Here is a 19,728-nt window from a genome sequence, read left to right as displayed (position 1 = left end):
TGCTTTGCCTTTCTGCAGCCCCATGAGCTCCCTGTGCCTCCTCAAAAGTTTTAAAAATGTTTCCTCAGGAAACTTTCCCAAAGTGTTTTATTAAAATCGTGCTCCTCCTGACACATTGATGAAGTTCTTCTCTAGTGGAAGCTCCAATGATTTTAATTTCATCAGGAAAACACATGAAAATCAAGCAAGAGGAAAACCATCAAACCCTAATAAATCTTTTAAAACAAATTAAAGTGATGGCTGAGCTGACATATTCAATTTCCAATAAAAAAGGATTTTCAGCAAGCCACAGGCATTACTCAAAGACTTAAATCTGCAAAACCAGGGTTCTGCTTGTTTGTTTGCACTTTTGAGTGCATTAAACCAGCTGGGGGGCTGATCTGTGGAGCGCTGCCCACACTGTGGTTCCCAGTGTTGGAAGTTGCTTATAAATAACAGATAAAGACAGAAAAATGACTTTTCAATGAACTTTCTGTGCACAAATGCTGGGAAGTTTCATGTTTGGTTCATCTGCCAGTCAGATAAATAAGGATAAGGTGTAGGATTTGTGTAGTCACGGTTAAAGGATTTGTTCCTACATATTTCTACTGAGTAGTGTTGGATGTATCCTAAGTGACTTTGCTTTGTTGCCTGCTCAGTTGAACATATAAACATTAGGGGGGAAAAAGTCCCAATCCTAACTGGAAAAGTTCCTACCTCCAAGTGTACTCTTTAATGATAATGCACTACAGAAATTATATTAATCATTAAATTACAAAGGAGGGTGTTGGTGCAAGTGTTTCAGTGTAGAGACAGTGCTGGGGGAAGAAAATCCTTTTGGGGTTCTCTGGGAGCCTCTGATGCCTTGTGCAGGCTGCCCTGGAGCAGGGGCTGGGCAGAGTCCCAGGATAAAGCAGGGATTTATCCAAAGCATCTCCTCCATGGATCCACCTTGGGCAGCACCAGAGCCCAGCCAGGGCTGCACCCAAGATGACCCAAAATGGCCCCAAAATGCACGAGCGCTCCCGGGCTCTGTCCCTGGGATCAGTTCTGCTCCATTTGCACCTTGCAGTTCATTGTCCCATCCCAGCTTTAGCCCAGGCAGTCCCACCCTGCTTGTTTTTCTCTCTGCAGCCCACGGGGTTTGTGCTCCTGGGCTGGGATTTGGATCATTTGTCCTTGGTGCCCAGCTGGAGCAGGAATTGTTTTGTCTCCCTGCTCTGTGCACAGAGCTCACCATGCCCTGATATGGAGCTCAGACCCACAAACTAAAGCAGCACAGAACCTGAAAAATATAAAAGGTAAAACCTGAGGCATGACCTGAAGGTGATGGGATTCCCCTGAAGGGAAATGTATGGATGAAAATGATGATTTAGGGCCAGGATTCTTGGTTCATGTGTCTGCCCCTGCTTGGAGTCCAAGGAACTTCCTCATTTCCCCCTTCTCTGATTCTCAGGGCTCATTCCCGTTCCAAAGGTAAAACCCCACATGCCTCCTGCTTCCATGCTTTGCTTCCTTCATTTGTCTTGTCCTATATCACCTTTTTCATATGTGGAACAAAGGGCTGATGCCTAAGGACTGAGTAAACCCAGAAAACAATGCACTGCTTCCCCAACAGCATCCACAATTACTGCTTTACTCACTGCCTTAGCTTGATGTGCTCCTGATTAATTAGGCAGCATTTTTTCAAGCATGAAGCAGTTTTTAAAATACCCTTTCAGGTCTAACAAGTGCTGCACGCTGGATGCCACAGTTTTTACAGTTGAGTTTATTCAGCTTTTGATGATTTGTGCATCCTGTCCCACAGTCCACCTTTGGATCTCTACCTCATTGCCTTCAAAGCTTGGGCTGCTCTTTTTTATAATGAAATAATTAATATTGGCGACAGAAAAACACAAGGCGTGAATACAGCAGGAAGAGGGTTATGGCCCCTAATTAAAATGAGCACAGGAGTACAAAAGAAAATCCTCTTTTATAATTATCATCTATATTATACTTTTAATGAATGGAACATCAGGAGGTGGGATGTTGTTGATTTCTCCAGAGCTGCACTCCTCGAGGCACTTCAGCTTTTTCCAGGTAAACTTTATTCAGCTTCTGGTGTGTAGGACATAAATCTTTATCGGGGATGGTGTGTCAGTAACAGCATCATAAAGCTGAGTGTTGAATATTCCTGGTAATTTGTGCTGCTCTGCAAAGGTCAGCCCTCAGCTGTGTGAGAGGGGGAGCCGCTCCCAGCACGGGCACCAATTTATTTGGGAATTTCTGCCTGCTTAAATGGCTGTCAGGCATGACAGCTGCATTTATAGCAAGAGTTAATGCTCCAGAATCTGTCAGGACTCTCTGACTCTCCCGACCTCATCTTTAATTCAGTGCCAGATTTCCATTTTGGTGGGCACAGGACGAATGTATCACACGGACAGATTGATTCTTGTTTTTTTGTATTAATGGTTTGTGCCCTGGTGGTGCTGATTTTGTTGTTGTTGATGTCCATCCTATTAACCAGCCCTGTAATTATTTATTCATTTAAAGCCCTCTAACACAGGGCAATATAAACTTCCTCAAGAATTACTCTGGAATTATAAGGTTTAGGAAATGTTCAATCCCTTTGTGTCCAAACTCCACCCCATAATCAAAAGGAAGAAAAAATCCCAATTAATATCAAGAAAAAACACCCCCAATTAATATCAGTTCCCTGAACCAGACTTTATTTTAACACACAACATTCCTGCTCTGAGATTTGTTGGCATTTAGGGTTTTTTTAAAAGTACCCCAGTTCCTTTATGAATATGCTGATTGTCTATTAGAAATCCTTCTTCCTGCAGGTTAAGAGAATTTGTTCTGTATCAGAAATTCCATATAGATTCTCATTTGTTAGTGGCACAGAGCTTTTCCTTTCTTTAGAAGGACACACTTTGTCAGCAAGGAAATATTTTCTGGCAATAATTTAATTAGGAGGGAAAAAGGCTCTTTCTTCTCTTTTTTACTCCAACAAAAAGGCTGCCCATGATTTTGTTTTGTGAACCGTGGCACAGCCAGGGACTCAGTTCCATTTTATCCCATCTCCAAAGGCACTGCTGCTTTGAGTTCCACCTCAGAGCTCCCTGTCCCACTCCCCCACTCATTATTTTGTTGTTGGAGTTAAATTGGAGTTTGATGGTTCAGTGTTTTAAAATCAGCAGCAAACCTCGAGCTGGAAGAGCATCCCTTCCCAAACTGAACTTGAAAGTGCTGAGAGCTGAGTTGTTTTTAATTATCTCCAATCCTGCTGAAAGCAGAGCTCACATTTCAGTGTCTGTGTTGTGGAAATTGTCTGGATTTTATTTACGTAGCTGCAGGTGAGCTGAGAATAAAAAGAACTTAAAAATAAGCTGAGCATTAACAGCTTGAAACAAGTTGAGTGCTAATTGTGTTACTAATGCCACCTCCATCTTCTTTTTGATCAGACAGAAAATTTTAAAAGCCCACACTTGTAGATCTGTTGTGAAGATTTTCAGAGCCACAGCAAAGTTCTAGACAGAGCAATGTCTTTGCATTAAAAAAAAATCATGGAGAGGCCACTTTATATACAAGTGATAAACTGCCAATTGATTTGGGTTCGGTCTAATTGCTACTTTAAGGCTTTTTAAAATTTAGCTGGGAGTTTATAGGAAAATTTCCTCTGGCTGTAAAGGGAGTTTTGATAGATCCTGAGGAAAAAACAAATGCGTGTGTGTATATATATATATATGTATATATATATGTATGTGTGTGTGTATATATATATATATATATGAGAGAGATGAGATGAGAGATCAAAGCACAAGTTGGAGCAGTGCTGGTGAAGCTGGCAGCTGGAATGGCTGCTGGAGGAGTTATTCTGATGGATTTTCATTGTGTGAGCTCTTGGCTGGGATTGTAGCAAACAAGGGAAAGGGAAATGCAAATGGCGGGAGGGCCGGAGCCACAGGGGCTGTCAGAGACCCAATGCCAGGGAATCCAACCTCCAAATGTGTCCCAGCTGGGTGGGATGGCTTTTGGGGCCACCTAAAACCAGAGGGCAGACAGAGTTAAAGGAATAAAAAGCAGTTCTGTTCATTGAAGCCCTTCAGGTACATCCAGGGCAGACCCAGCCCCTCAGGGCCTACACCCAAACTGCCCCACGGCTCACGGGTTTCACACTTTTATCACTTTGGGCTATTTGCACTTTGGGGGTTCATCCTCCAATTCCAGCTGCAGGCAATGAAGGCATTGAGCCCCAGTTTGCTGCCCCAACTCCCTTTTGTTTCCATCTCTGGGCCCTGGGGCAGTGAGGTGTCCTTGATTGCCAGGCCTGGAGAGGAATTGTTGTGTCTGCCCCAAATGGGACAGCAGCAGCTGGCACTGGGTGTGGAGCTCAGAGTTACACACTAAAGAACTGCAGGGTTACAAGTATATGGAAATATAAAAGCTCAAATCCTAAGGCATCTGGTGCCATGAAATTGGGCAGCTTGGCTTTAATCCAAGGTCTCAGCTTGGCTCTGCCCAAAAGAATGTGACAAATCTGCAAGAGGGGACAGAGAAACCTTTGGCAATAGAAAAAACAACCCGAACCAAAGGGGGGTCACCTCCTGCTCACCAGAGTAATTTTGCCATGAATTATGGTTTTGTCATGCCAAAGTGATGTGTTTTCACTGCTGTGATGATTCTGGAATCATTATTTATTGGTATTTTTAACCTTTCGCTGTGGCACGCCAGTAAAGCTTGCAGGAGGTGGGGACATTTTTGGAAGTGCCACTGTCACATCGTAACTTGGTGACAATATATCTCCTACAGATGTGGCTGTGTTATTTTATTTATGGGTAATGCAAATAAATACATTATGGGCTAAAAATAAATCAAGCAGGCTAGTCCAAAGAGGTGTACATCCAAAAAAGAAAAACTATGGATTATTTAACATCAATCTTCTCTAAAAAAAATTAGGAAGTTATTAATTATCAAAACCTGTATTTATGCTGCTGTAAAATTTATCTATTGCCATTCACAAGTTGTTGCACTTGTTCCTAAGACTTCTGAAGTAAGTTTAAATCTTAGCATTTAAAATCTCTTCCCAATGCTAATAGTGTTCTATGCATTTGCAAATTTTGCATTATGGCACCATAAAATCCATGAAGTGCTTGGAGCATTTAAACTGCACAAAAAAGCGACAGCAACTCATTACTTTGCCTCGAGTGTGATGGCTTTTCATGTCTCCAAAATGAAGAGCAGGAGAGGGAATTCCAGGTATTTATTCTTAGTCTCAATTGGGCCCTTTTCATCTGTACAATGGGTTACTTAATGGTATTTGAACTTTTATTCGGGGGAAGAATTCAGTGTTCTGCCTTGGTAAGGACTTTTTTCTTTGCCCACATGCTCTGGTGTGACACAGGCAAAAATAATAATATCAAACCATTGCCTTTTGAAGGAGTCATTATCTTTTTATTAATCATCTGATGGGAGGAATGCATTCATCTCACAGCAGCAATTTCTCACGCTCTGCTCCTGGTGAATGGAGCTTTTGTGAGGCAGCAATTTTACCTTGACCTGTAACTCAGCTCTGAACCTCTCTCTCTGTAAGGAATTGTTCCCATTCCTTCTCTTCAGCATTCTGCATTTCACCGAGTGCCAGGAGCTTCAGAATTCAAAGAACTACATTTCCTTTCCTGTGTTCAAACCTAATTCCATCCATAAAGGTATGAAAAAAAATCAGGATTTATTTTCCATTCCTCAACTTTTATGCATCTGGATGTGCAGCATTAGCAGAAGGTGGGAAGTGGTTTTGGGGCAGGTGCTGAGAAGTTTTGCACCTTCCTGAGAGGTGCTGGGGGATGGTTGGAGATGTTTCCCAGAGCAGCTGTGGCTGCCCCTGGATGTGCCCAAGGCCAGGTTGGAAGGGTCTGGAGCACCTGGGACAGTGGAAGGTGTCCCTGCCATGGCAGCTGGATGAGTTTTAAGGTCCCTCCCAATCCTCACCATTCCATGATTTTAAGAGTGGCTGTGAAGATTTAAATTCCTCTTTGCCTGCCCCTGGGAACTCTGCATTGGAATGTGCAGCACTTTATAGCCCGTGATGTCGGATCTCAAGATCTCAGTCCTGAGGTGCTGAGCCACCGAGACCACCTTGGGGGTCTCGGGAGTCCTGGAATGTTCCAGAAGTGTCTGGTGGCTGGACTTTAACCCTACACAGGAGACGACAAGGATGAGGGCTTCACCAGGGTGAATGGTGAAGGGATTGGTTAATTAGAGGGTGAGACACAGGGTTTAGGATTTATGTACAGGGGGGTTTAGAGAAGTAAGATGGAGGAATTGGGGTGTGTCCTGTCCTCCTTCTTCTTCCTCTTCTCCTCCATCTTCTTTGGCCATGGTGGCACCTTTGGATTGGTTATTACTGAGAGTGCACCCAGTTATAAGAATAAATGGTATTGGGGAAAAATGATAAATATTGTACACGTAACAATGGGTATAAAGATACGTGGCTGCCCCGGAGGCCAGCACAGTGTGCTCATGGCTGACTGCTGAGCAGATCTCTGTTCGGCTGAAAGAACATCTTTTAGATAAACAATTAATAAACATAAAAACCGAAAGAAGAACTGAAGCCTCTTCTCGTCCTTCGATACGCGGGCTGCCCCAAGTGCCCAAGTGTTTGTGCACTCTTGCAATGGGAAAACAGCCAATGCTACAAGAATTCCATGATTAGGGGAGTCCACATCCCTGCTATTTACTCTTGAACTTCATGGACTTTTCACTTTTTGTTGCACGGTTGTTTAGGTATTAATTAATTTAGGTATTAAATTGTAGTGGATTTAATAACAAGCAGAATGGAAATGGTAAATTAAATTAATTGCTCTGCAGTAAAAGCCACACAAACACATCCCTTCCATCTAGGTTTGATACAACCCAATTAAAAACAGGATAGAGCTCATCCCTTTGTCTTAATAAGCATGTTAAATTAGCTATTTCCTCCTCAGAGAAAAACACGCTTAGAAACAAACTCCGGAATGTTTGGGAATGGGAAAAGAGTTGATTTCTTGTCCCCTGCCATTTGTAATCTGTGATTAAGTGGTGTGAAATGGGGCTAAGCCTTCCTGGCGCTGCCTTGGAGCGCTTCCTCCTCCCCTGTGCGCTCCAAATGTGTCTGGAACAAAAGCAGAGCAAGGCAGGACTAATCTCCATTTTCTCCACAGCCTTGGAAAATCTTTCCTAGTGATGTAAACTCCAAGCAAAGGCTGTCATATGTTTAATCCCACAAATCTGGAACTTAAGGAGGAGGGATATAAAAAAAAAAAAAAGTGTATGGAGCTCGTGTATTCCACGGGAAAAGGAACTGGGGGATGTGTTCCTGTCTCCACATATAAAGTCAATTTCTTGGGTCCTTTTTTTTATTTTGATTGCATTTTTGAAATTGGAAATCCCAGTGATCAGAGGCTGGGTTGCAAAATGTTTGTGTGGATACTCAGCTGTATTATCAAATATGGTTTTAGTGATGCTAAAATGAAGTTATTCAGCTGCTTTGGTGTGTTGTATTTACCCCTGCAACCACATCTGCAGAAAACTCACCTGCCCATCTCCTGTAGGAACACTGAGGGGTCATTCCCTGCCATTGATGCTGCAGGAATAAAAGCATCACTATGACTAAAACCTTAATTTGGAAATTCTCTAAGTCTGATTGCACTGATGTGATCATGACTTCAACCTGTTTGCCAGTTTGATTTGGAAATGGTCCAAACTGAACCTCTTTTCCTTTTAATCTCCTGTTTTGCAGCCCAAAAAAAGTTTATTTTATTTACTCTGAATTTTGCTTGCATCAGAATAAAGGGAGACACGGTGCTGTCATACCAGATAAACTTCTATTCCCTGTGGAATTGTGGATACCTGTGGTTCAGCATGCTGTAATAAATAAAGCTTTGCTGAAGCAAGGTTATAAAACAGATTATTATTTTCTTAAGAGTGATAGAGACACACAGGAGTCACCCAAGCAATAAAAAGAGGAAAATTCGGGATCCTAAGGCAGCTGGAAGCAGAGGTGTAAATGGAACAGGGAGTTCCCACTACAATGAAAGGTCATTTCTTTATAATATATAGTGAACTTTAAGGCTGTAAATTGCTGAGGAGACCTAATGGTGAGGCAGAAAACAAAAGAAATTGGAAGCAGAGTATTGTAAGAAACAGTAAAAAAAAATGAGGGTCACCAAATATTTGGGGAGACTGATGGACTGAGAGAAATAGGAGCTTAACTGTGGTGCAGAACTGAGGCAAGCCCAGATTTTAAACTTGTTTGGGAGGTAATTTGGCCATGAGAGGAGATCCTTGGGCAGGGAATGTTGGAGCCAGCCTTTTGGGTAGTACTGACCTCCTAGGGGTTCATAGAGAGTTGTTTTTGGTGACAAAACCCCCTCTGAACTTGTTCATTTCCTCGTGTTAATGTTGAGGTAGAACAAGACTTTCCTGAGGTGATGTTCTTCATAACAGAAGCTGCATTCCTTGGTTTCAGGCAGGTTCACATGGGAAGGATGAGGGTTCCTCCTCCTCCCTCCAACAGAAACAGCAAAATATCAGCTCAGTGCCCAGGGCAGGGAGAATTCTGTCTCCAGGGTCAGCTGCACTCCACAGCCTCACCTTGCAAAGCAGCAGCTTTGATTAAAAAAGGGCAAACCAGCAGGAGCCATTCCCATGGCCTGGAAAAATTTAATCTCCTTGGCTGTGATGCTAGAATTTGATCCAGAGGAGTTTGTTGTGGTGCAGCACTGAAATTCTGGAGGGTTGTGTTGATGCTTTCATTTGCAGAAGACATTGAAGTTCTAATGCAAAATTAAATTTTCCAGTGAGTGGCAGCAGTTTATTGATCTGCAGAAATGTGTTGCAGTTAATAATTTTTTTTTTTGTGAAAAGTATTTGGTTTATTATTAAACATTATTGAAGTTTGGTGATTCACTCATCTCTTTCCCAGTTTGTTGTGATCATGGCACACCACAAGGGCCTGGAGTGACTGGACAAGAGGAAATGGATTTAAATTGAAAGGGAGCACGTTCAGATGGGATATTTGGGAAGAAATTCCTCCATGTGAGGATGGTGAGGAGCTGGGACAGAATTCCCAGAGAAGCTGTGGCTGGATCCCTGGCAGTGTCCAAGGCCAGGTTGGAAAGGGCTTGGAGCAACCTGGGATGGTGGAAGGTGTCCCTGCCATGGCAGGGCGTGGAATTGGATGATTTTTAAGGTCCTTTCCAACCCAAACCATCCTGTGATCCTACTCTTCAAATCATGTAAGTTCATATATTTTATTCAAATCATGTAAGTTCATATCTTTTATTTACCTGAACCCCTTTTCAGGATCTTGACTTTTCCAATGCTCTCTTGTAGAACGCTTCAGGCACAACACCTCTGTTCCAATGTCACACACTGTATCTGACTCTTACTTTTCAGTGGAATGAAAGCATTTCAAATTGAAATTTGTAACCACCATAATCAGCCTGTGAAGGTAAATTCAGTAATTAGCAGTGTTTCAGGGAAGAATTTGGCTCCTCAACACGCAGTGGGTATTCACAACATTGTTCAATATGTGCATCGCTCTAAGATCATTTATTAGCTTTGAGCTATGTTTGAACTTCCAAAAAACAGGAACATTTGTGGTGCTGTAACTGAAAGAGAAGAACAGTGGTCGCTAATAGAGTGTGAAAATCCAACTTCTCATCTGTTTCAGCCCAATCAGAATTGTCCTGGAGCAGAGTTCTCCCCTTCACCTGCCTAAATGTCAGAACCTCCAAGGGATCCCAGCTCAGCCTCGGGAGATGGGAATGAGCCAAAGTGCACAAATATGAAACCAGAGCAAATAAATACAAATAAACACCCACAGTACTGCAGAGCTGGGACAGGAACCATGATCACATCCATAATGTCCAGATCCAGAGGCACTCCTCGAAGAGAAGAATTGGTTTTGTTGCTTAAAATGACATAAAAAAGGTAAATTGCCTTGCCTGGCCATCGTGCTTGTCTGATTTAAGAGCTGCTTAGCTCCCTGTCTGAAAGGCCAGCTCCAATTCTTGCCCCTGTGATTCACCCAGAGCACAGGGAGCTGGGAGAGATAAAAAGCTTGTAGAGCAGTTAACACTATTTTATGTTGGAATTGATGCACCAGGCGGCCGAGTAGCACAGATGCTTAATACACTCCATTTGTAAAGGAGATTTTAATCTTCACAAGTACATCTCTTTTCACTTCCAGTCCCCGGCTCTGCTCGGTGAGAAGGAGAAATATTCAGCCAGGCTGAGGACATTAAACCAGCTAAAAGAAGCCTCCAGGCCCTGAGGTGGCCACTAAAAGGTCTTTAAGTTTGCCTGTGAAAGCCCCTGATATTCAAGTGTATAAATTCCAGTTTATCCCAGTAAATCACCACAGGATGAGAGGAAAAAAGCTGGATAAGCTGCAAAGTGTCCTTGGAAATGGGATTGTTTGGGATGGTCAGGACTGAAATTCAGCTTCTGAGGGGAGTCAGGGCTTGCCCTGTGGCTGGGGAAGCTGGAGTGAACAGGTGAGGAATATTTTGCTTTTATCAGCATCCCTTGGGGTTTTTTTGTGTGTATAATTAGGGAGGAGCACAGTCTGTAAGCTCTAGGTTGAGATTTTAATTAATTTGGGGGTTTGTTTTTAAGTATTGGTAAATTCAGCTACAATCTGGTAAAGTTTTTTGGTTTTGGCTGTAACAAATGTATTTCTCTTTGGGACATGTTATTTTAATAATGCTCAATGTTTAACAATGTTAAATGTTCAATGTTTAACAATGTAGAACTGAATGTTCTCCAACACCATTCCCTCAGGGCTGCGTTCCCACTCTCTGGTAGTGTGGTGTCTGTATTTATTAATTATTTCAGGATGTTTCACACCCTTTTCAAATTTAGCATTTGGTTCAAGGTTGGAGGTTTAAATCTGGATTGTGCACCATGAAAAGCTGGGCAGTGGGATTTGTGACCTTTGCAAACTCCACACAAGGAACAGATCTGTAATAAAAAATATTTCTAAGGGTCGAGAGCCCAATGGAAGAGTGAGCACAATTAAATTATTGGAAGAAAAGGAACAAAGTCCAAGCCCAGCAATTCCATGGGGACTGCTTTGAATTTGGGAGCTGCAGTTACTCAAGGGTGTTGAATTCTGCAGTTCAAACTCCCAAAGGGAATTGGTACTTAGGAAAATGGCAGGAAAATTGGTGGGGCTGTTTGCCAGGGAAAGAGTTGCTGTGGTGTTGGTCAAAAATCCCAAAATCCAGTCAGGTCAATAGAGTGACTATCATCAGTCCAATGATGATGTCATCATCATCATCATCATCACTGACCAGCTCATCCAAAGTCCAGGGAGGTCAAGGGGCTCATTGTCAGTGACTTCACCAGGATTTCTATCAAGCCCATGGTGGAAATGTAGCTTTTATTGAACAAAATTTCTGGTACAAAATACAAATACATGTTCATCCTTTTGCAAATACACCGTATTTGGGTTGATCGAGAGCTGGTAAAAGCTGAATTTCTGTATTTTATCCCTGTCCCATTTGCAGTCCATGGCTGTGTCCCCCTCTGATTTAGGAAGAGGGACATAGTAATTTCCCATATAACATTTTCTTTGGTTTTGTCTGTCAGGGCCAGGAGTTGGACTCGATGATCCTTGAGAATCCCTTCCAACTCAGCTTTTTCTGGGATTCATTGTGGCTGAAATGATGAATCTACCTCAATCTCCCCATTTTCCCTCCTCCTCTCAGGCTAAATGACACCAGTTGTTTGGCTCTGTACGGGCTCTGGTGGGGGCATTGCTCAGATTGGGACTGATTTAATGAACATCACATCATTAAACCCAAAAACCCTCCTGAGGAAGGACTGCAAGCTACAGGTGGAACTCCTAGAAAAACAACTGGTGAGTGCTTAATTCCATTATAGTGGATAAGCTTGTCTAGGGTGGGTGTGTTCACAGTCAGAGCTCCCTTAATTATAATTTTTTGGCTGATTTCTGGCCTGGATCGCCCTTCTTCTTTATTCCTTTCTGCTCCAGCCACCTCAGATCTTTAATTGCTTAAGGAAGAAGGAAAAAAATGAAGATTATTGAGGTCTGAGCTGCACAAACTGCTCTTCCTTCTCCTGCTCCCCCAGTATTCCTGCTACTGGGATCTCCAGTCCTCAGAATATTCTTTGGATGAAATCTAAGGGTCCATTGTTGTGGGATCTCAGCACCCCAGGACTGAGGTGCCACCGAGACCACCCTTGGGGGGCTCGGGAGTCCTGGAATGTTCCAGAAGTGTCTGGTGGCTGGACTTTGATCCTACACAGGAGACGACACCTGTATGAGGACAGGAGGGTTTCACCGGGGTGAATGGTGAAGGGATTGGTTAATTAGAGAGTGAGACACAGGGTTTAGGATTTCTGTACAGGGGGGTTTAGAGAAGTAAGATGGAGGAATTGGGGCGTGTCCTGTCCTTCTTCTTCTTCTCCTCCATCTTCTTTGGTGATGGTGGCACTTTGAGATTGGTTGTTACTAAAAGTGCACTGGGCAATAAGGGTAAAAGGTATTGGGGAAAAATGATAAATATTGTACACGTAACAATGGGTATAAAGATAGGTGACTGTCCGGAGGGCGGCACAGTGTGCTCATGGCTGGCTGCTGAGCAGAGCTCTGTCGGGCCGAGAGAAAATCTTTTAGATAAACAATTAATAAACATAAAGACTGAAAGAAGAACTGAAGCCTCTTCTCGTCCTTTGATATGCGGGCTGCCCCAAGGCCATCTCGGGCCTTTCCAGGCCCTTCAAACAGCTAAAAACCGACACATTGTGTCAAATTCCCAGAGTTCTAACCAAAAGAGGGCAGGGTTAGATGGGATATTGGGAAGGAATTCCTGGCTGGGAGGGTGAGGAGGGGCTGGGATGGGATTCCAGAAGGGATCTGGACTGGCATGACCTGTCTGAGGCATTCCAAACTCTACTGCAGTGCCTGCCAAAGCAGGTTTGCTGTGCTGTTAAGGTGTTCCATGCACTGTGCAAGCTCTGGGGATGCAGCCTATTTAAACATCCACGGGTTAGGCACTGCTTTGCATTCCTGCTTCCTGGAGCGTGACAGGAAATCTCACCCGCTACCCACGTGCAAATAAACACAATCATCACTCCTATCATCGTGGATTTTCTGCTTTGCTTACCCAGCCCTCAGCTCTGAGGCATGCTCAGACCCCGATGGCTCCCGTAACACACGTGAGAAGTGGATTCATTTGTCATTTTGCTGTTTAAGCTGCTCTCACGGTGCTGCATCACTGTTTATTTTCTTTTTTTTTTTGAGGAACAAGTTGTTGTGGCTGCTGTTACACACATAACTCCAAAAAGCTTTGTGGTAATAATACAGATAAGCCAACAGTGCTTGCAGGAAAAAAACCCCAACGTTTATAATAGCTGGAGAACATTGCTATTTGTATTTCAAATTTCCCCTGTACACGGTGGCTGGGATTGATTTCACACCAGCCTTGGTGCTTGGGCTGTGCTATCTTTGCTCTTGCAGGGAGGAGAGGCATTTGAATGAGGCAGATCCTCATTCAAATTGTTGTTCTCCTGCAGTGCATTTGTCACATTTGCTCCTGTCTGAAATGAGAAGGAAGCAGAATGGGAAGGAAATTTCTTCATGTTTGAGCTCTGGGTGAAATCCCTGCAAGCAGCAGCGTCTCTTGGGGTGACGGTGGCTCCTGGCTTGGTGACAGGGTGGGGATGGCTCAGGGGACAGCTGGGGTGGGATTTGGGGCTTTTTTCCTTGGTTCCTGCCTACATGGACCTCTGGAATAGGAGGGAGCCGAGGGAAAGGGTTGCTGGGAGGTGGAACCATGGGATAGTGTAAATTGGAAAGGACTCATAAGATCATTGAGTCCAACCGTTCCCCAAGGCCACCACTAACCCAGGTCCCCAAGTGCCACACGCACACAGCTTTAAATCCCCCCAGGGATGAGGACTCCCCCACTGGAAGGACAGCCGTTCCAGTGAAGACATTTTTTGAAATAAAAACCCTTCCCTGGTGCAGCTTGAAGCCATTTCCTCTTGTCCTGCTGCTCGTTCCTTGGGAGAAAAGACCAACCCCAGCTGGCTCCAAGCTCCCTTCAGGGATTGCAGAGAGTGAGAATCCCCAGATTACTGAGGGTGGAAAAGCCCTCCAAGACCATTGGGTCCAACCTTTAGTCCATCCCCACCTTGTCACCATCCCAGAGCTCTGAGTGCCACATCCAGTCCTTTCTTGGACACCTCCAGGGATGGGCACTCCAAACCTCCCTGGGCAGCTCCACCCAATGTTTATTCCCCCTTTCCATGGAGAAATTCCTGCTGGCATCCAACTGAGCCTGCCCTGGCCCAGCCTGAGGCCGTTCCCTCTCCTCCTGTCCCTGTTCCCTGGGATAAGATCCCAAATCCCCCCCAGCTGTCCCCTCCTATCAGGAGCTGTGCAGAGCCACAAGGTCCCCCCCGATCCCCCTTTTCTCCAGGCTGAGCCCCTTCCCAGCTCTGATCTGATCCCCTGATCCCCCTTTTCTCCAGGCTGAGCCTCTTCCTAACTCCCTCAGCCTTTCCTGGCACCCCTTCCCAGCTCCAATCCCTTCCCTGCACATGCTCCAACCCCTTTATTCCTCCCCATATTTCCATGGAGAGCATCATATCCAAGGGATGATGGATTTAGCACTTGAACTGCCACAATAAATTCTATCAGGAGCTGTGCAGAGCCACAAGGGCCCCCCTGATCCCCCTTTTCTCCAGGCTGAGCCCCTTCCCAGCTCCCTCATCAGACAAAAGGTGTCGCAGACATTTCTTCATAGAAATCCTTTCTTTGGGATTTCTCCTTCTTCTGGGAAGCAAAGGGCCCCAGAAGAAGAATGTAAACAGTTGTTATCAGCTGTTGTGAAATGTAGCAGGTGTCCCTGTGATTGGCTCATCTTCCTTGTGTACCATTAAAGGCCAATCACAGGAGCAACTCAGGGACAGATTCCCTGGGCAAAGAACTTTGTTATTGATTCCTTCTATTCTATTCTTAGCTGAGCAGCTCTCTGCAACCTCTCTTTTTCTTCTTTTTAGTATAGTTATAATGTATTATATATCTTATATAAATAAATCAAGCCTTCTGATCAAGAAACAAGATTCTCATCCTTCTCTCACCACAGTGACCGTCTAAGGTCACTGTAATAAAAAGGAACATGAGAACCTCTTGAGGAACATGAGCCACATCCTGGGCCTGGTGTCCACTCTCAGCCTGGCTACACCTGGGACACCTCTGGAGCATCTCCTCACCTGGCAGGAGAGAGGGGACACCCCTGGGAGGAAAAGGGGATGAGCAGTGAGGGCTGGCTCTCTCTGGGCAGTGAGAATGCCCCAAAACTCCCAACAAAATCCAAATAATCCCCTTGCAGCTGCAGCTCTTGGTGCAATGGAAAAAGGAGCAAACGTGTCTGAGTCAGGAAAAGTCCATCATGACCCAGAGATGATTAAAAATACAGAATGAAAACTTACCTGGAGGGGCTTGTGAGTGCATGAAGGGTCTTTGTGACAAATGATTTTATAATGGCTGGGGAAGGAATTATTTATTAGTTCATCGAACATAAAGGAATAGTTAATGAGAGCATTCATTATAATCTTTGTTGTGGCACATAATTAGCAAGCTCTGCTTCTGTCTCAGTGCTGGGAGAGTAAAATGTGTGATTTATAATAATATCACAAGCCACGATATTTCCCCTCAAAATTAATGAATCTTAGCAGAGAGAAACAGGGAATGCATTTACCAAGATTTGAGTCGGCTCTAAAACAGCAAATTGTGAACCAGCAGCTGCTGCCTTGCAAATCTTGTGCTTTTTGTCAAAATTTGGGATGTTTCAGGCTGATGGAAGTCACTTTTCCAGCAGTGATCATCATTGCTGAAGAGTTTGGGTTCTTTATGACATACAAAACATTTCTGTTCAGCTTCCTTACCCAGATTCCACTTTTAGTCCATCCTTCATTTCTAGAGATGACGAGGACAGGGAAACTTCGATTTTGTGAGGCATTAGGTGTCCAACCCCAAAATTCTGGGACTTACAAAGAAACTTCTCACTGACCTTTAAATGTGGGCCTTCATCATCCTCATAAAATGCAACAATTCCTCTGTGGTTGTTTCAAACCCTTTGAGTGTTGACCACTAAAAATTCCCAAATCCTCACTCTCTAACATTAATTTAAGGCTATTAACTGCTAATAGAATTTCACCTCCAGCAGAGTCCACAGCACAGAATTCATGCTAAATAAACAATTTATGGGCTTCTAATTTTGTAAGTGCAATAATAGAACTGCCCAGGATCTTATCAGTATCATTGAATAATATTCACATTTGTCTTTCTTTATTTCTTTATCTCTTTATTCTTCTAAATTCTGCCAAGGTGGCTATTTTTACTTCTTATAACAGAGTCTGAAATACAGAATTCTGAATAGATATCCCATACATGGATAAATAATATGGGATTTGTTTGGTTTGGGTTTTGTGGGTTTTTTTGGATGCATTATAGTCCCTTTTGAAAACACAGCAAAACAAATGGCCTCAAGTTGGGCTGGGGAGGTTCCAGTTGGATTTTGGGAAAAGTCTCTTCCATGAAGGAATGGATAAGCACTGGGAGAGGCTGCCTGGAGCAGTGCTGGAATCACCATCCCTGGAAGTGTTCAGAAAATGCATTGTAGCTGATGGGATATGATTTAGTGGGAATGGGGATATTCAAAGTTTGGACTTGGTGATCTTGGAGTTCTCTTCCAGCCTTAATGGTAATTAAAAGCTTGAGAGCTTCCCTGGGCTTTGTCCTTTGATCAGGCTTTCCAAAGATTCTGGCTGGCTTCAAACGTCTCCAAGTATTTAGGAGCACAAATAGAGCATCAATAAATAATGTGGATTATTAGAAAGCCTGGCCCATCCTAATGTGCTTCCCAGCATTAGGAAAAATGCTGCAAGGTGATTAGGAATTCACAAAGAGGATCCACAATTAATGTCAGCTGCTAACAACTCACTCATGATTAGGTTTGAGATCCACTGCTCGTGGTGCTTAGCTGGCCTTTCATGTTTTATCTTTTTTTTTTTTTTAATCTGCAAATAATAATTGAGATAAATATTCTAAAATGTAAGTAGGGCAATATTTACTTTTGTGTTTCAAATGTAGGATTTGGGATAGTCAGCAATGTTCTCTGACAGTTCCTATCCCACTGCAAAGGCTTTTGGTGTTTTCTCTTCGAGCATCTTCATCTTCCCAGTGGGGTTTTCTTTGGATTCACTGTTGTTTGTACAAGGGTGTCCTCCTGGTCCAAGTGTGGGGCTCAGTTAAACCAAACCAGCTCAGAGACCTTTTGCTTGAAGAGAAATTTCTTTTTTGGGACATGGAAACAGCAAAATCTTTCCCTTCTCCAAAAATACCAATGAAATTTAGCTTTGGGGACTGAAGAAAGATTAGAAAAGCCCAAAATAAAGGAGAGATCCTGATGAGTGCATTGGGATCCTACTAAATTTTGTCCTAATAAATTCTGCATCCAGTCCCCCTAATGCTGGGGTATATTCATGGTATTAGGTCCTGTGTGCAGTAATTAATTTACTTTTAATTTGGAAATTATTGGGTTTTGATTATTGGTTATGTTTACTGTCAGTATTACAAGACCAAAAAAAGATTAATAACAAGGTGAATCATCTTATTCGCTGAGAATTAGGGGATTCAAACTGAAGTACTTAAATATTATATATTTGAATATACATATTCTAAAAAAAAAAAAAACAACTATGTTTTGGGGTTTTTTTTTAATGAAGGCCTTAGGTCCAGCTTGTACCTGAAGCAAAAATCCTCCCTGATTTCAGCACACTTGAAGGAGAACTCCAGTGGATTTAGGAAGATATTAACTCAGTGCTGAGATGGATGGGATTAAGAGGTCAAACTGGAAAGAAACAGAGCAGAGTGGAGGCTGAACCTGACACAGCAATCCGTTGTTCTCATAGATTTTTAAGCAAGAAAATGCCATTATAAACATCTTTCCTGACCTCCTGTGTATTGCCAGGCAGGAAATTTAATCCCTGATTCCTGCATTAGGGGAAACCTCTGCTCTGTTTCATAAAATGCTTGTCTTGTTTGTTTTGCTGGGTGATATTTTACCTTCTCAGGGTGGAGAAAATCAGCCATTAGAAAGCCAATTTCTGCTCCCTTTGCTGGGGATTTCTTTGGAGCATTTTGATATCTGTTGTCTAAATAAAAGCTTCACAGCACAAACCCCACTGAAAACAGTGCAGTCACCGCTCAATTCTTGGTTATTTTTCCCCTCTCTCTTCAGATTACAAAAATCTCTTTGTTTGTTCAAAAGCCTGAGCCCACCTAAGCCTGGTTTGGCCATAAATCCAAGATGAAAATCCTCACTCTAGTCCCAGGTGGGGCATTTAGTCCCACACAATCAAGGTGAGATGATATTTTTCTGTTGGAAACCCACCTCCAGCTCAGGAAACTGGAGAGGTGAGGTTGGAATTCTGGCCAAAAGGTAAATCAGAGAGTAAAAGAAGCTGGGAAAACTGCTGAGAAAGGTGTTTTGTAGGGACTGTTACATCTCCCACTCATTACAAACCCAGAATTGTTCTTCCTACATTGAGAAAATCTGGGTTTTTTATATCCTTCAGAGACTGGATTTGTCTGCCCTCACTTTATTATGACAAGAAGTGAAATCTCAGAGGAATTTAGGCACTTAGGCTGTTCTATTCAATCCCTGTAAATATATTTATATGTAAAGAACTCTGAATTTCCTACCAAAAATGAAATAGGAACTGTGCACTGTGTTCAGGTGTCTGAATAGAAGGTGTAGAAATACTAAATTTCACTAAATCAGAATGCATTGCCCTGCAAAAATCCCTGAAAAGGATAATTTAAGAGTTTGGGGATTTTGCAGGTTGTTTAGACGAGTTTCTCCACAATCTGATTTGTGCTGCCCAAATTAATGGAATCACCACATTCTGTGGTGCTTCTGCCATCACTGCTTTATCTTAATTATAACTAATTTGCAAAAGGTATTGGAGTGGAAAAATAAACAAAGCAATAAGAAAAATCTCGGCTACATGCAGTGCCAGAAAGATATTATTGTATTATTGATTTCATTATCAAACATTAACTAATTTGGGTTTTTAAATCAGCTTTTCAGCCAAAACATTGCTCTGAGACTATTGAGAAATCCTAATATTTTGTTTTCAATTTTTTATTAGATTTTTCCTCTGGAAGGAATTTTTGCATTATGAAGGTGGATAAAAATAATCTGAAATTATGATTTAAGAATTTGAAAGTACATTTGTAAGAGTTTTAATTGTTCTGAAACAGGGGAGCTGGAAAGATCAACTTGGCCCAGAGGAGCCCTGGGGTTGATATCAGAGTCAAATTTCTGCATGAAACACTTGAATAATACAAGCTCTGGGGGAAAAAAACCATCCTAAAGAAAATCAGGAAGAGATCTTTTGCAGAAGACATTAATTTCAGCTTAAAATCCAGCAAGTGGGAGTAAAATCCTGATATAAGGGGTACCTGAGACCATTGGATGGCTCAGGGACCCAAAGGCAATCTGTGTTGGCTCAGCTGGAATTTTTAATCAAGACTCGTTGGAAATTCCTCTCTGTCCTGGTGCTGCCTCTGTCCTTGGTTGGTTTGGGTTTTATTTCTGAGCAGGAGCTGAACAAGAGACACCAGAGGGGAAAGGGGGAGGACAGCTCTTCCCCAGGCCCTGTGGACACGGATATCTGGGATTC

General features: G+C 43.0%; 1 long non-coding RNA gene across 1 annotated transcript in view; it reads left to right on the top strand.

Moving 5' to 3' along the window:
- The window catches only part of LOC141730165 (uncharacterized), a 43,093-nt gene that overhangs the window by 13,166 nt on the left and 10,199 nt on the right, over positions 1 to 19,728 (top strand). Inside the window, exons 4-7 of the long non-coding RNA XR_012581689.1 lie at positions 8,924 to 9,236; positions 9,674 to 9,933; positions 10,193 to 10,499; positions 11,715 to 11,866. This is a non-coding gene — a long non-coding RNA (uncharacterized LOC141730165). The remainder of the gene's footprint in view (positions 1 to 8,923; positions 9,237 to 9,673; positions 9,934 to 10,192; positions 10,500 to 11,714; positions 11,867 to 19,728) is intronic.

Source organism: Zonotrichia albicollis, chromosome 9 (genome assembly GCF_047830755.1).
Source record: "Zonotrichia albicollis isolate bZonAlb1 chromosome 9, bZonAlb1.hap1, whole genome shotgun sequence".
Classification (NCBI taxonomy): domain Eukaryota; kingdom Metazoa; phylum Chordata; class Aves; order Passeriformes; family Passerellidae; genus Zonotrichia; species Zonotrichia albicollis.
This window is presented reverse-complemented; position numbering and strand designations above follow the sequence as displayed.